Below are 15003 nucleotides of genomic sequence, written 5' to 3'. Positions count from 1 at the left end.
CGGCCTCGGGCGCGAATATGTCTCTTTTCTTAGCTCACCATGGAGCCTTTCGATACGACCGTAATTAGGATGTCAGACGCAGTGATGATGGGTACGCGTAGCGTGCGTGTTTTATAATCCGCCTTTGTTAATAAAACTGTTTAAACTTACTTCTCGTGTTCGCCTATTGCCGTGCCTCAAGGACCCACCGCTTACAAATCCTGACAAATGTTTCGTATAATCATCATCCGGGGCAACAACACAAACAAACCCCCTTACAGAAGTGGTGTCAGCATGGGGATAGTTATGGAAAATCTACAGTTCTGAAGAGGTGCAGCACAATGTGAACTTCGAGCAGCAGCAGCAGCAGCATGAACATCTTCTGACTATGCAGGGACATCCATTGCTGGAATTCAGGTTGGTCTACTCCAGTTTGACTAGAATACGAAACGCACTGATGGATTTTTATTTTACATTTGAATGACTCATTGGCGTTAAATTACACAAAATGTTGCAATCCAGTCAGAGAAACGTTGTCGATCTACAAACCGTTATTAATGAATTCAACAAGAGATATGGCAGTTAAAAGCAGAAAGAAGCTAACATTCCGAAATACTTGTCAAATTACAAAAAAATGGTTCAAATGGCTCTGAGCACTATGGGACTCAACTGCTGAGGTCATTAGTCCCCTAGAACTTAGAACTAGTTAAACCTAACTAACCTAAGGACATCACAAACATCCATGCCCGAGGCAGGATTCGAACCTGCGACCGTAGCGGTCTTGCGGTTCCAGACTGCAGCGCCTTTAACCGCACGGCCACTTCGGCCGGCATCAAATTACAGTTCATGCAGTACAGGTACAACTACACTAAAGAATTTTTCATTACTGCCATCAGTACCAGTGTTTAGCGGAAAACATGAAGATGATGTGAAGGTGTTTTTTCGTGATCTTGAAGGTGCCACCCTGTTAGGATCATGGACAGATTCCAATAAGCTAGTGGTTGCCGAATTAAGAATTCACGGAGCAGCACAACATTTCATTAGCGCAGAGCCTACCTGCATGAAAACACAAGATTACAATGAATTTAGAACGATTGTTGTTCAGAGATTTAAACTCAAAAACGCGATCAGATTTTACAGAGAGCAGCTTTGCAGTTTGCGAATGCGACGAGACGAATCTATCGAGCAGTTTGCCGACAGAATCCGAAACATCAACGCTCAAGCGTACGAGTTAGTAGAAGATAAAAATGAAAATCACATTCAGTTGTTCAAAGCCCACCAGAGAGCCCTGGACCCATTCACGGAGAGGAAGTAAGCAAAGCTGTTAGATTGGCACGATGTAAAACATTTCAAGAAACATAGAATCAGCTGTTGGTTTCGCTGAAGCACTAAGACGACCAAATGAGATGCAGAAACAAGAACGCAGAATTTTCAACACAACAGTACAACGCTACAGATGCAATAAGCTGGGTCACAAGCGTAAGGATTGTAATGAGAAACGAATCTGCTATCATTGTGGGATGCAGGGTCATGTTTCGAGAGATTGTCGCAACAAGAAGAAAGATAATGCGAACAACAGACAATCTGCCAGATCTTTAAACGAGTACAGGGATGTACGGGCCACCACTCCGTCCGACCCTTGCCGGAGACAGTGATTCATGTTAGTTCCAGCGAAAATCAGACCGAAAATGACTTCGTGAAAGATGCTGTATATCGTGGGAGAAACATCAAACTACTTATTGACACAGTAAAACAGACCTCATTAATGTGGTGTGGCATAGATAAACGGGATAAATTGAAACCACTGTGCGAGGGTTAAATGGAGGAAAGCTACGTAACTATGGAGAAGTTGATGTAGAATTAATTTTTGGCCAAGGCCAAGATGGAGGTGAAAATAAAGATAAAGGTAAATACACACCAAGGGTGCAAGTGGTTTCAAATAATGATACGCGTTATGACGGTGCACTTGAATTTGATTTCTTGTCCGCTAATGAGGCAGAGATATTTGTTGCAGAAAGAAAGATCAGACTAGGCCATAGCAACTACAACCTAGATCGTACTCAAAGGACGTCGTGGGAATGGACCGCCCAAACGATGCATCAGTGCAAACCGTCCGAGTCGATGTTCAAATTGATCAGCGTCAGCAAATGCCCAAGGGAGCAGGAAAAACTATCTACGTTGAAGTTAAGTCACCCCGATGCAAGGAAGGAACTTCGTTATTAATTGAGCGATCCGAGAAAAGTGAGTTACTGGATACAATGCATTGTTATGTTGCTGGAAGTTTAGGTGTCACTACAATGGTGAGACAGAATGTCTCAAAAGTCCCGGTTACAGTAACGAATATGAGCAATGAGGAAGTTGTTCTGCCGCGAGGAACGAAAGTTGCTGAAGTGTTGAGCGTAAGTAAAAGTGGCGTAATTTTTTGTAACAGTACCGCAAAATTACAATGAGGAGACGAAGTTAATAATGAACTGAAGCGCAAGATTTGGAAAAAGGTAGAACATTTGACAGCTGATGAACAGAAGATTTTAGTGGGTGTTTTGTTGGAGTATGCAGATTCCGAGAACGTGCAAATTTACCTGTCACTCATTTAGTTCAGCATCGAATTCTTACAGGGAATGCAGCCCCAATCACACAGAAACCTTACAGAATACCATTTAGTCAAAGAGAGTTGGTAGAAGACATGTTTAAAGAACAATTAGAAGCCAGAATTATAAAACCAAGAGATCCCTCAGACCCACTGTGGTGTTCGCTTGTTGTAATTGTAAAGAAGCAATCAATTTCTGGAGAACCGCAGTTCCGTTTTTGTGTTGATTACCGATCTTTGAATGCTATGACCACACCTGACATTTACCCCTTACCAAATTTAGTGGAAACCTTGGGTTACTTGGGCAGATGTCGAATTTTTTCAGTATGTGATTTAACAAGTGGTTATCACCAGTTAACGGTGCATCCAGATGATCAAGCAAAAACTTCATTTGTGACAGTAACAGGAGTATACATGTATCTTCGAATGCCGTTTGGACTTCGTAATGCTCCAGCTACATTTCAACTCCTGATTGATTCAGTTTTACGAGAGCTCACCCCAACAGAAGCACCTGTTTACCTTGATGATGTAATAATTTTTGGTGAAAATATGAAGCGGCATACTGAGACACTACAAGCTGTTTTTGAGCATATAAGAAATGCAAACCTATCTTTATCAATAGATAAATGTCATTTTCACAAAGTAAAGTTAACTATCTTGGTCATCTTATAATCAGTGAAGGTGTTCGACCTGATCCAAAATTAATGGAAGATGTAAAGAATTTTCCTGAACTACAGAATTTGAAAGAGTTACAATCAATTTTGGGATTGTCAAATTTCTACAGACGATTTATAGCCGGTTATGCGAATATAACACATCCAGTGACACAGCTACTGAAGAAAGGAGACACATTTAATTGGTCAACAGAATGCAAAAAGGCAATGGAAGAACTTAAGACTGCTCTAACCACAATCCCAGTGTTAGCCTATCTGGATTTCAGTAAACCTTTTATTCTTTCAACAGATGTATCCAATTTTGCCATAGATGCAATCTTGTCTCAAGAAGTTGATGGTCATGAACATCCAATCTCATTTGCTCCCAGACAATTAAACAAAGCAGAATGTAATTATGCTGCTACTGAGGAGGAGCTCTGTGCTTTGGTTTTTGATATAACACATAACAGATGTTTCTTAACAGGAAGAGAATTTACAGTTATTACAGATAATGCCACACTTAAATGGTTATTGATCTTAAAGGATCCAAGTTCCAGACTAACAAGATGAGTGTAAGAATGAGTGAATACCAATTTAAGGTTATTCACCGACCTGGTAAACAACATGTGAATGCTGATGCAATAAGTCGAAAAGTCAATGTTTGTGTTATGATAAGTCGAGAAGAAGAGTTGAAGGAAGCTCAAGAAAAAGATCCACAATGCAAACTATGGAAAAATGATCAATGTTTTGTTGAAATAGATGGATTATTGTACAAAATCACTAGTAAAGGAAACAGCCTAGTTATTCCAGAAAGCATGAAAGAGCAAATCATGAGAAGCAATACGATTCTTTATTATCAGGACATTGCAGTAAAAAGCAACGAACATTAAAATAGCTCAAATGTTTTTGTGGCCGAGCCGCAAAGTTGACGTTTTCAAATTTGTTTCACAATGTGATTCCTGTAACAGAAGGAATAATGTAGGAAAGAGTAGAGCACCATTGCCAGAACTGCCAGAGACAAGTGAACCATTTGAACGAGTAGGACTAGATGTCATAGGACCGTTGCCTAAGACTAAAGATGGAAACAAATACATATTGACAATGTTAGATCATTTCTCTAGATTCCTTCTCATGATACCGATACCTGACCTGAGTGCTGAGACTATAGCTAAAGTTTTTGTAAAAGAATGTATTCTTAAGTTTGGATCACCATTAAATATAATTAGTGATCAAGGAACGAATTTTATGAGTGAATTACTTAAACAGACTTGTAAGCTCATGCAAATAACTCAGTTAAGTACTACACCAGCACACACTGAAGGAAATGGAAGAGTCGAGTGAGTCCACAGTACAATTGTTAAAATGGTTAGCCATTATTTGAGCAGCAAACACGACAGTTGGGATGTCTGTTTACTGTACTTGGTAAGTTGTTACAATGACAATATGCACAACTCAACTGGCCTCAGTGCATATGAGATCGTCTACGGAAGAAGAATGCATTCACCCTTGGACTTTGCACGATCACCTGCTAGAATCAGCAATGAACACGTAAGGGATCTAGCATGCAAGCTAAAGGAAGCATGGAGGGGAGTGAAACAGCGAAATCATCAATATTTTCTTCATCAAGCAAGACAACACGACCGCCAAGAGGCAGTGCCACAGTATCAAGTTGGAGATCTTGTGTATCTGAGCAATGTGGTGTTAAAGAAGAGTTAAGTCAAAAAGTTTAAGAAGTTTTGGAAAGGACCATACCCAATCTTGGAGGTGTTGTCACTAGTCACTCTAAGCTCCAATTGTCCTTTCGTTCGATTGTCGTTCATGTCAATCGTGTAAAGCCATTTCTGGGTAGATCTCCTGTAGTATCGCAAGACGACGAGGACCGACCGAGAGGCAGACCTGCTGTTCTCAAACCCAGGAAGCGAGAATCACGAGGTCGCAGTCCAGACTTCGAGGCCTAGGCATCGCCACATTCCAAGCGATCCTGTTAGAGACACCGCTACAATCTGCGTAAACGTGTGTAGTGTGTGAGAGTGCAATGTGTGTGTTTATTTCAGCCATGTGCTTATGTGAATGTGTTGTGAAAATTTAGTATTGAAGCTACTGCACGAGTGCACAGTGAAACTAAACCTTTTATTCCACAGGTTACCACAAGAAACTCATTAATTTTATGTTTATCGTTAACTCTAGTGTTTAGAACTAATTAACCATGTTCATTTTCATTCTAATGTTTGCCATGACCGCGTATTCTACTAATGCTGTAGTAATAGTACCACAGAGTACAGGTATTTTGTTCGAACCACTATCAGACATGGTAGTTTCAACAACTAATGCAAAACTTTTCCTCAAGTACAATTTGAGTGAAATCCAGCAATAGTTCAGTTCTTCAAAGAAGCAAATTGATCTAATTCGTTCTGTTAAGGATAATGATACAATTCTGGAAATGGGTACGTCTTGGTATAATAACTGGATCACAGCCAAAATGCAGCTAGTGTCTACATTTGATAGTTATGAACAAGAGATTTACTGTTTTTTAAAGCTTTTACCACACACAACTTGAATTAGGCATAAATGTGCCTGGTTTGATTTTGGAAGGAGTATCCTTCGTACTGTATTTGGTACTTTAACTAATTGAGATCTACTGGAAGTTAAAGGCAAAATATTAGCTCTTGAGCAACAGTCCAGTACAGATTCAACTAACCTCTCTAATGAAATTATTGTATTAAAGAATATGCAAAGAACCATTACTAACCACACAGTTTTCATTGAACAGATTTTAAAGCAATTTATCTCACATTTCCACGTAATTCGTAATGAAACGAACGCAAATATCCAAGAACTATTCCAAGGATTAAACGCTGTGAATGCACACTTAGATTTAAACACTCTTTTGTTAAGGATTACTGATAGTTTATCAAATGTTAGAATTGATGCCCTTAACTTAAGAACAGCCTTAGAAAGTACTTCAAATGATTGTTTGAGCAGTGTACTACTGCCGCCTGTCTTTGCTCGGTGTTAGGACGGCGCACCAGGGCACGGGCGCTGCTAGTAATACTACAGCACGCGTACGGGATAATTCCTGCCGGCTGGTGCCTACAGAGTCTAAGTCCGTTATCAGCTACTACATCCAGAACAATTTTAATGGATCCTACTATCAATTGAACGAAAGCTAGTGCAACCTATACAATGATTTACCCTGTTAACTCTGACAGTTTATATGCTTACCATAAGTTAACCACCACACACTCTTTAATGATTGAAGATGAATTAACTGTTATTGTTTCTATTCCCATTGCTAGATCAAAGCGTAATTTTGAAATGTATAGGATTTATACTTACCCTGTGAAATGGAGACAGGCAGGTATTCATGTAAAGTATGATGATTATCTACTGATCAGCAAGGATCGAAGATATTTTGTGTCCCTAAAAGAAAATGATTTGAATATGTGTAATCGTAGTCATAAGTTAATTTGCCCTAAATCGGCAGTATTCTTAGACAGTTTAGAGTACAGCTGTGAGAAAGAATTGTTTATGCATCATCCCCCAAGAGATGACTGCCCTAGAATTTTAACGCATCTTTATCATCCATTTCTTAAACGATCTTTTGAAGGTATAATTTTCTCATTTAACTCCACCCTTCATGTCACATTGACATGTAAAAATTATAATACACATGAGCTACCCTTTACACTCAAACTGAATAATAGTGGATTAATCTTGAATTCCACACATTGTGATTTATCATGTGAACTATTTGATATGCCTAGTTATTGGCAACTACATTTCATGTAACTGGAAATTTGCCATTAACGAGAATGTTATCAAGTTTTTCTGAAGACAATGATTTAATTAAGGACATCCATGAAAATGTAATCTGTTCCAATAATGAGTTAAACTTCATTGAAGCAGCAAATAGAATTAAGTCATCCGATTCATCCAGTTATGTTAATGCATACTTGATTGACATAATTGTGTTTTTATTGCTTTTATTAATTTATCTTTTGTCAATAGCATTTGCCATGTATGAAATTGCCATCCTGAAGGCAGGTTTCTCTGTACCGAACGTTACTGTGTCTGCAAACAATATACATGTTGCAATGCCTTCTGATGCCACAAATGGCGAAATAGATTCATAACGCCCAGGAGGTCGTTTTGAGCCACGTACGGTTGCTCTTTTTCTCTGGGGAGAGTGATGTAAGGGTCCACGGGTTGCACGCAGCTGTACGGCACATAACACGCGCTCGCCAGCCGGCATATCTGGAATGCTGACAATTTGATTTGTGTCCGGCCGAGGGCGACGCGGCAAGTACGCCACTGGCCGCCGTCCGCAGCGCGCCGTTTAGCTATCGCGGCCTCGAGCGCGAATATGTCTCTTTTCTTAGCTCACCATGGAGCCTTTCGATACGACCGTAATTGGGATGTCAGACACGGTGATGATGGGTACGTGTAGCATGCGTGTTTTATAATCCGCCTTTGTTAATAAAACTGTTTAAACTTACTTCTCGTGTTCGTGTATTGCCATACCTCAAGGACCCACCGCTTACAAATCCTTACAAAAATTTTGTATAATCATCATCTGGGGCAACAACACAAACAAACCCCCTTATAGAGGAGAGGCGTGAACATTTTCAGTTCGCATAAGTGACAGATAGTGCGTATTCCAAGAAACGACGTTACAGTACCATGCAAAAAGGATTTAAATAATTAGTTGACAATGAAAGAAAAAACATTACGAAGATCGACAGACGGGATTCATTGTTTTGTACATTAAAAAGCACTTTGTGCTAAATTTGCAGGCCTGGAGCACAGGAAGAAATTGGTGATACGAATGGTAAAATTTCTGAAATCACAAGCATTATTCCAATTGTCGGCTGCGACAGTTTTCAGTGGAAGTGAACAAAGTGTATGGAGATTTCGTATGTTATTGCAAACTACGTAGGTGAAGCCCAGGGGCATGCCTAGAACAATTTTTCGCTTTAAAACTCGCTACTGTTCAATTTCGGAAGGAAAAAAGGAGTGCAGAAACGAAAATTAGAACATCCGGAATGGAGTGTAGGTTTCGCATTTTAAGTGAACGTGACTGCACACCGCCAACAGTAAAACATTTTTTTCTTTCTTATTGGATGCATTTAAAAAGAAAATCGTGTTGTAGAAGGGACACATTCTGAAAAAGTCAGTCCAGTGCCCTGAGCTCAGTAGTGTTAAAGAAAACGTCAGGTTTGAAGAATTCATTGTGGCCTTGAAAGAGTTACAAGGATAGGTTTTTCAACATTTTGAGGATGATGATGTTTGGTTTGTGGGGCGCTCAACTGCGCGGCCATCAGCGGCCGTGCAAAGTCCCAATTCTTACACACTCCAAAATCATTTTGAGGACACTGACAATCTTAACATCGGTATTTGAGCTGTTTTCGTGACCGTTTGCGATGTCAGTTGAAAGCGCCTCCGTGCATTTGCAGCTTTTAAAGACAAATCCTTTACCTTAAAACACTCCAGGACTTCTCCATTATTTTATTCACGTGAAGTTTCCACGTCGCCATGATGAGGCTGCAAAAGAGCTACAATATTTCGATCAATGTATGCATGTGAAAGACCTTTTTTCGATTATGAAACTAAACAAGTCACGATTATGTGGTAAGTTGAGAGAAAAAAATCTGTTAAATTGTCTGCGGCTGCCCGTATGCCGACAGTGTTTACCAGATAAAAAATTAGATTATGTTTTCAGCGCTCCAAAAATAGTTAAAAAATACTGAAAATTTATTTTGTGACCTACATTGCTGAGCAATGTGAAATATAAAACCAAGTCGTATGCAGTGCGACCGCACTACCGTTTAAATAAGGCGCTGTGGTATACGGGCTCCGTCATGGCCCGCGAGCCGAAATCGCTTCCTAATATTTCAACCAATCAAACATTTTACTGCAGGCAGCTATCATTTTAATAATTCTATACTGATTTACTTTCTTCTGGGAAATATGTATTTTGTACGTATGCTGAAACGCTTTCCAACAAAGGACCTGACGAAATATCGCTTGGACGACTCCATTTATGAATGAAATGCAATTCTTTTACACTGTAGACTACAAACAGACAGTGTAGTACACCCATAACGATACAAGATGGCATGTTTGATCGGACAACTTTCATGACTCGAAACAAACAAAACACCTGGGGCAGCTAAGCTGACAGACACTAGCTTCACGTATTTGAAGGTAGGACAACTACTTGGCATTTAACAAGAAAATGAACAAAACGATAAAGTAAAAAGGCGCTTATTACTGCAGTCTGGGTATTGTTTGATGTGTTTACAAGTATATACAACGACGGAAAAAAATGCTACACCAAAAAATAATTAGTGTAGAATCATGAAATGTCCGTATGGCATTTATTGGCCGGCATATCCCCTTCGGGGTTTGGCTGCCGTATTGCAAGTCTTTTTAGTTGACGCCACTTCGGCGACTTGCGTGTCAATGATGATGAAAATGATGACGGACACACAATACCCAGTCCCCTGCCGGGAATCGAGCCCGGGCCCCCCTTGCGTGGTAGGCGGTAACCCTACCGCTGCGCTACGGAGGCGGACATGTAGAGTAATCAAATACATTTGTGTAGGCAACGTATTTAAACGATTAACATTGCGAGATCAGCCATTGAAAATGTGAAATGCTGGTAAATTAATAACCGGTGCAACCGCCAGAATGTTGAACGCAGGCATGCAAAAGGTGCATGCATTGTTTTGTACAAGTGTCAGATGTCAGTTTGTGGGATTGAGTTCCACGTGTGTTGCAATTGGTCGGTATATACAGAGATGGTAAATGCTGATTGTGTACGGCGCTGGAGTTGTCGTCTGATGATGTCCAATATGTGCTGGAGTGGAGAGAAATCTGTTGATCGAGGGGGCCAAAACAACATTTCGACACATTGTAGAGCATGTTGGGTTACAAAGGTGGTGTGTGATAGAGCGTTATCCTACTGCAAAACATTCCTTGGAAAGCTGTTCATGAATGGCAGCACAACAGGTCGAATCACCAGACTGACGTGTAAATTCATATACTTATATGCATATGGTGTCTGTTCTTTCGGACATGTCCGAAAGAACAGACATCATTAATGACCAGTAGCCGTCTAGAACGAAATTAGAATTATATTAATACCGTCAGCTGCGCACGGGCTTTGATATAGATCAACTGGGACAGGTGAAAATGTGTGCCCCGACCGCGACTCAAACCCGGGATCTCCTGCTTACATGGCAGACGATCTATCCATCTGAGCAACCGAGAGAACAGATGATAATGCGATATAGTTCTGGCGATACCGGGCATGACCTTCTTCTTCTGTGCGGATGCACACATATTTCCCGAACTCTTACGGGACTTGAAAGAATGTCTTCCACGAGTAATGAGTGTGTCGGGGTGGGACACTACGAATGTAGTGTGTGTACATACAAGGTGAGAATGTGAGTCTCGCGGGAGGCGTGCGCGAGATAGTCCCGGCAGACACACTATCATCTGTGCCCTCGGCGGCTCACATGGATAGAGTGTCTGCCATGTAAGCAGGAGATCCCGGGTTCGAGTCCTAGTCGGGGTACACATTTTCACCTGTCACTGTTGATCTATATCAACGCCCGTGCGCAGCTGACGGTATTAATATAATTCTAATTTCGTTATAAATTTATAGTCAGGGCGATTGGGATAACTACGAAAGTGTTCCTGCTGTCCTATGAAACTGCACCCCAGACCATAACTCCAGGTGTAGGTCCACAGTGTCTGACATGGAAGCAGGTTTGTTGCAGGCGCTCAGCTGGCCTCCATCTACCCAACACATGACCATCACTGGCACCAAGCCGGAACCAGATTTTATCTGGAAGCAGAACAGACTTCCACCCTACCCTCTAATGAGCACTCGCTTGATACCATTGAAGCCGCAAATGGCGATAATTTGAGGCCAGCCGAATGCACGTTACGGGGCATCTGGACTGGAGCTGCTCTTGAAGTAACCGATTTGTTACATTGTGTCACTATGGTGCCAACTGCTATGTCCGCGGACCTAACCGAATCACGCGCTCCCTGCCGTCGCTCAGCCCGGCCGCACATGTGCGGTGGACGGCCTTAGCTACAAGTCGCAGCCGCCGGAGTTTCATGGCGTTATCTCCGGCTGAAGACGTCGCGCCATTCAATAGTTCTTGCCTGCAGCTCCCTCTATGGCCACAAGATATAACGGGAGCACAGACCTGAAACCACGGCCACTCGCTCTTGCTCGCTAACTGTGTTAATATCGAAGTGTTATTGTATAGATCTTATATGACAACCTTGGGCTTGGAACTTAGCTACGATCTGGATTGCACTGTGGAATTGTGAACTTAATTACGTAGCTACTTGCTATGAGAGCATTAGACGGTGCCTGTTTCAGGGTGGAGAATAAAGATAACTAATCTTCCTGATCGCTGGTGCCGTACTTCGAGACTAATCTTTTCTCGGCCCCCAGATCTTGCGTCACACCCAGGTCACGTCCTTTTACCAATTACAACTTATGTTTGCCACTCCAGGCAGACATAAAACCAACTATTCCTCCAATTTCTGCTGCAGATGCAGTGTGATGCACCGCAGCCATACGCCAAACATGATGGTCTTCCCTCTTGGTAGTGCCACGCGGCCATCTGGATCTGGTCTTCTTGCGGCCGTACATTCTCGTGAAAACCGCTGCCGGCAGTCATGTACAGTGCCTACATTCGTGCCAAGTCTTCCTGAAATATCACAGAACCAGGATCCAGTTTCTCGTAGCCTTATTATATTGCCTCGTTCAAACTCAGTGAGATGTTGATAATGGCATCATTGTCGGCTTAAAGACGTTCTTGACTAACTTCATTGCACCATGTGGAGTCTCAAAGGCTCACGACCGTTACAGCGCTTATTGAATTGCATCCTCGTAGAGGGCTACTAGTCCTGCTCTTGTCCGATTGGCGCGAAATTCGAATAGACGTCATCTTTCAGATGTAGGAACACGCCTGCCCACTTTCGTTTATGTCACACAATTCCTTCTTGGTGCTGAGATTTTTTTTCCGTCAGAGTATTTGTCCAGCAAATAAATATATGTGTTTGGATGACACTTTTCCTACTCTTTCAGTTCTCAGAAGAATATAGAATTTACCATACGATCTTGACAAGAAGATCCACTGTGAGTTTTGCCTAGGTTATTAATAAAATCTGCCGTCATTGCTTGTTGCTACATTTTTTACTATATTTCGATTTTTTCTTAAAAAGGCGAATGCCTTGTGAGCGTGGGATTGATCTGAGATGTACCCTTTACCCTGTGGCTCCTGCAAGATGCAATGTTCACCCCCACACTACTGCAGAAGTCAGACAAACGCTCCTAACGTTCTAAAGAGAAATGCCTGGAAAACTTTCAGCAATAAATATCTTCTGGAGTCGTCTGCTGTAAGGAAATGACACAAAAATTCACAAAATTTCTTACGTAGCTAGTGGGATACTTGGGTACTGGAGTAGTGCTAGTAAGAAAAACATTAAACTAACGAAAATTATTATTTATTTTTGCTAAAATTCTGAAAAATCACAATGTCACTTTTAGTTAAGAACTTAACACATTATTTCCGGGTTCTTTTCGGAATATGAAGTTACCTCTCAAGGATAGGATTCGCTAATGAAATTTCTATACAGTGTTTAAGATTGTTATTGACTTGGCAGAATGGCTGAGAGCAGCGCCTACTCAACTTCAATAATTATCCGTTAGAATGTTGCTAGGTACGGTCGAGGCTGTCGTGTGTGAAATGCAGTTGCAGTGAAGTGCGGAGGAAATATGGGGCTTCCAAGAGCTGTAGCGCACAATACCGTAAGCTGCGGTGACTGCTGTCTGCGCCGCTCGCTGCTGACAAATAAGATAACTCTCGTTCTATCTGGATTGACCTTCGCCAATCAAACTCTCCCTACGCCTTGATGAAGTCAAGGACTCCTATTCGCCCCTAGTCTAACTATTGGCGTGGTACACCGGTCAGATAACCAGTCCACCGCGATGCCACTCAAAATTCGCTCGCAGGCGTTTAACTATAACTCTGTCCATTCACACCGCACAGCAAGTGTGTCGGCCAACACAGTGAACAACGCTTAATCGCAACGACTCAATATAGAGCAGCACTTCGATTCGCTCTCGACAGAGGTGCTCTCCCAGTGAAGTACTGAGGAGAGACTTGTTCCTCGCTCTTTCGAGTACACGTACGAGCACGCACGCTCTCGTTACGTGTTCTCGCTCCAAGAGCGACAATGGAACCGCGCCTCTCTACGCCAGACGTGAAGGGGTATATCTTTCGATCTCTTCCATTACTCCTTCAGCTCAAGGCGTCAGAAATATCGTCTGCCAATCAGCATTGCTCTTCTAAAATGGGAGAATGACGTTTCGTTTAAGGCGACCAATCCGGAAATCTGTAGTATCGGCGTTTGGCATTTGCTGTCTCCCTGTGAAAATCTCTGAAACTGCATGCTATGTGTAAAGAATGCGTAGGCTGGCTGCTCCCACACAATGCAGCGGTATTTGTTTTCACACGGGGTCGTCCTTTCACTCGGGCAAACTCTGTCTGCTCTACGGGCGGTCACCGGCCGCCGTAGATGGGTTGGGACCGGCCTCCTGGCGTGCGGTTGCTCTCCCTCGAACTAAAAGCTCCTGTGACTGTCGTGTCTGGAATATATGTGTGTACGCCAGCCTCGAGTATTTCAACCACGGTGCACTTACTTGTTATTTATTAGTTATTTGCATATCGTTTACATGAATTTATACAACATTGACTTTATCTTATCGAGTTTGGGTTCGAATGAAGCGTCTTGATGTGCTGAATATGATTATGAGGGCGGAATATGTAAGCAATGAAGGTCAGGAGACCACGACGTCTTACACACTCATAATCACACCTTCACCGTTCAGGTGGCAAAACTGCACAGCAGGCAGCTCTCACAACACATGCAGTTTTGGCGTTGATGAGGAAATAAAAATGACCACTCAAAACAGACGAGACTCGGGACAGGAATGAAACGCCAGGGGCGCTGCAGTCGACGCAGTTGTCTCAAGTAGTGAAGTGATACTAGAGTTACGCTCTACCAGAGCTACAGTTCGGTAGTTTTGGCTCGCTACATAAATGGTGTATTAAATGGTAGGATTACCAGTAGCATTGGTAGGGAAAGAAACATACGTAAATTCGTGAGAGAGAAACTGGGAGTCAACGATTTCTCTTCATTTTTTTCGTTTGTTTGGTAGTTTGTTTCGCACATAATCATAACTATAAATCATTCAGCGTTAGTTCGCTGTATATGTTATACCCTTACAGAATATAAATTGCACTTTATCAGTAATGAAAATTAGTTGATAGCATAATTTCTGCTCTTTTAAGTAACCAAAGCAATTAATTTTGATGCAAATACGATTATGATGCACGAACATAAAAATAATTATATATAATTATTATCGCTATTTTGTACACGACAGAACATTCTTTGTCATAATGAAAGGCAAGAGTTTTCTGTTATTACTGGTAAATGTGAAAGTTATTTATGAATTATAACAGAAACATATTTTATATAAGTTCAACGAAGAACTGAAGCGATGTTTGATATATTTTGGTTTTTTATTTTCTTTTTAGTTTGCCTTTTTGTTGAGGCAATTGCGTTTTCTAGCACTATATGATAAATCTGTACTGTTTTCTACCTTTACTACAGCATCCCTCTGTGTCACTTTACAAATGAAAAATTTTCGAACAAATCCTGAATCAAAAATTGAAAAGTTCGGTTTTG

The 15003-nt window shown here is 41.5% G+C and overlaps 1 protein-coding gene across 1 annotated transcript in view; it reads left to right on the top strand.

Annotated features, from left to right (window-relative positions):
* Positions 1-385: 385 nt before the first annotated feature.
* The window catches only part of LOC126252798 (uncharacterized), a 30211-nt gene continuing 15593 nt past the window's right edge, over positions 386-15003 (top strand). Inside the window, exon 1 of the mRNA XM_049953734.1 lies at positions 386-396. The gene's annotated coding sequence lies outside the window, so the exon portion shown is untranslated. The remainder of the gene's footprint in view (positions 397-15003) is intronic.

Source organism: Schistocerca nitens, chromosome 4 (genome assembly GCF_023898315.1).
Source record: "Schistocerca nitens isolate TAMUIC-IGC-003100 chromosome 4, iqSchNite1.1, whole genome shotgun sequence".
Classification (NCBI taxonomy): Eukaryota; Metazoa; Arthropoda; class Insecta; order Orthoptera; family Acrididae; genus Schistocerca; species Schistocerca nitens.
This window is presented reverse-complemented; position numbering and strand designations above follow the sequence as displayed.